The following is a 2834-nucleotide window of genomic DNA, read 5'->3' on the forward strand; positions in this document are numbered from 1 at the left end:
ACTCCACCAACCCCCAGTGTGCTTTGAGGATTCCAAAGGACACTCCACCAACCCCCAGTGTGCTTTGAGGATTCCAAAGGACACTCCACCAACCCCCAAAGTGCTTTGAGGATTCCAAAGGACACTCCACCAACCCCCAGTGTCAAACAGAAAGCACTTTGGGGATTCCAAAGGACACTCCACCAACAGCCAGTGTGCTTTGAGGATTCCAAGGCACACTCCACCAACCCCCAGTGTCAAACAGAAAGCACTTTGAGGATTCCAAAGGACACTCCACCAAGAGCCAGTGTGCTTTGAGGATTCCAAAGGACACTCCACCAAGAGCCAGTGTGCTTTGAGGATTCCAAGGGACACTCCACCAACCCCCACTGTGCTTTGGAGGATTCCAAGGGACACTCCACCAACCCCCAGTGTGCTTTGGAGGATTCCAAGGGACACTCCACCAACCCCCAGTGTGCTTTGGAGGATTCCAAGAGACACTCCACCAACCCCCAGTGTGCTTTGAGGATTCCAAGGGACACTCCACCAACCGCCAGTGTGCTTTGGGGGATTCCAAGGGACACTCCACCAACCCCCAGTGTGCTTTGGAGGATTCCATTGGACACTCCACCAACCCCCAGTGTGCTTTGAGGATTCCAAAGGACACTCCACCAACCCCCAGTGTGCTTTGGGGGATTCCAAGGGACACTCCACCAACCCCCAGTGTGCTTTGGGGGATTCCAAGGGACACTCCACCAACCCCCAGTGTGCTTTGGAGGATTCCAAAGGACACTCCACCAACCCCCAGTGTGCTTTGGGGGATTCCAAGGGACACTCCACCAACCCCCAGTGTGCTTTGAGGATTCTAAAGGACACTCCACCAACAGCCAGTGTGCTTTGGGGGATTCTAAGGGACACTCCACCAACCCCCAGTGTGCTTTGAGGATTCCAAGGGACACTCCACCAACCCCCAGTGTGCTTTGGAGGATTCCAAGGGACACTCCACCAACCCCCACTGTGCTTTGAGGATTCCAAGGGACACTCCACCAACCGCCAGTGTCGAACAGAAAGCGCTTTGGGGGATTCCAAGTTTGCAGGTGGCTCTGGTCTCAGGGGAGGGGGAGAGGAGGAGGAGGAGGAGGAGGAGGAAAAAAGCCCCAGGCCAAGCCCTATTTATACAAAAAAGATTTATTAAAAAACCAGTAAGACACTACTACATCATGACACCGTCACACCGGGCTTCGGAACACGAGACTGGCGCTACGATACTCAGGAAGGGGCAGAAACCAACTCTGATCCTCTTTGAAGCAGAGCAATTAAGAAGTAAGACTGTGAAAGCCATTTTTGTCTTGTGTTTGGGGTTTTGAGTCTGTCTTTAAAGGGGGGGGGTGGGGAAGAAAAATATGGGGGGGTGGGGGAAATAATAATAAAAAAAAATGAATTCTTAGCTTCCAAAAGGTCTTTTTTTGGTTAAACTTCCAATCTCGTGGACTTGATAGCAAAAGGCAAGGAAAAGAAACACCCCACCCCCCAAAAAAACACCACCCCCACAACCCATAAGGTAAAAATGAGTTTGAACTGCTATTTTATAGCAGGCAGCCTGGTGCCACCTTCAACTGAATCTTCCAACTGAGAAAATTGACTTGTGTTCTCCACCTGGAAGAAAGAAAAGAAAGCCCAAGTCACTGGGGGTGGCAAGGGGCAGCTGGGCAGCCAAGTGGCTTTGCTTTACAACTGACAACTGCCACATTTAGGTAACCCTCTTTAAAAGTTTCCTTTGCCCAGGCTAGACCAATAGCTTTACACCTCCACATTAATCACTGGCAGTAACAGAATGCTTTCATTACTTTAACTACTATTACGTATTGGTTTCAATTAAAAGCTGACCAGGAAGAGTCCATGAGCTGGAAATCCACATGTGTGTGTGTGTGTGTATGTGTATGTGTGTGCACACCAATGTTTTTAAGCCAAGGTTGCTTTTTTTTTTGGTTCATTGCATTGCTGTAAATTTACTTCAGAGGCAAAAAACGGAAAGGAAATGAAAAAAAGAAAATCACTCCTCTCATGTGTTTTAACTTAAAGGTTACATAAAATGTGTGACCACCACTATTTTGGTGATAGATAAGGGGGGGGGGAGGGGGGAGAGGTTAAAGGAGGGGGAAAGGGAAGGGAGCTGAGGGGGAAGCCCACAAGCTGCCTTGAACCAGAACTGTGCCGACCCATTAGGGGAAATGTTGTTGTTAGCTTAGGGAAAAAAAAAACACCAACCAGGAAACAAAAACCAAGAAAACAACAACCAAAAAAAAAAAACAAACAAAAAAAGAGAGGAAAATAATAATAATAAAAACCAAAAAGGGAAGTAAAAGCAAAAGGTCACACGAACTACTAGAGCAGGATTAACCCTTGGGGGAAGCTAAAGGAGGAAATCAGCTCAAAGAACTCCTCGGCTACCGCGTCTACAAACCGGGGTGGGGGTGGGGAGGAAAAGGAAGCATTACAAGAGATTAATCCATTCCAAATGAAGAAAGCAATAAATTAACACAAGGAATAAATGACTATCAAATTAACAAGACTGGAAAATCCAGAGCCAAGCTGTACCCTTAGGAGAACAAAAGTCATTACGGTTACGACTTAAAAACGCCTTTTACCGGGCCTGTAAAAAACCGGCATTAAAAAAAAGGGGGAGTTGTTTGATTTTGTTTGGGGTGGGTTGGTTGGTCTTATGGTGGGGTTGTTTTTTTTTGGGGGTGGGGTGGGTTTGTTTTTATTTCATCAGGAAAATAAATAAGTAAATAACCAAACAGAAAACCGAAGAAGAAACAATCAAAACCAAAAGGAAAAAGCGGAAAGAAAAC

At 46.9% G+C, this 2834-nt stretch overlaps 1 protein-coding gene across 1 annotated transcript in view; it reads right to left on the minus strand.

The window, feature by feature from the left end:
• Positions 1-1529: 1529 nt before the first annotated feature.
• HNRNPD (heterogeneous nuclear ribonucleoprotein D) overlaps positions 1530-2834 on the minus strand; it is a 16044-nt gene continuing 14739 nt past the window's right edge. The window contains exon 8 of the mRNA XM_054172706.1: positions 1530-1635. The gene's annotated coding sequence lies outside the window, so the exon portion shown is untranslated. The remainder of the gene's footprint in view (positions 1636-2834) is intronic.

This window comes from Dryobates pubescens, chromosome 24, assembly GCF_014839835.1.
Source record: "Dryobates pubescens isolate bDryPub1 chromosome 24, bDryPub1.pri, whole genome shotgun sequence".
NCBI lineage: Eukaryota > Metazoa > Chordata > Aves > Piciformes > Picidae > Dryobates > Dryobates pubescens.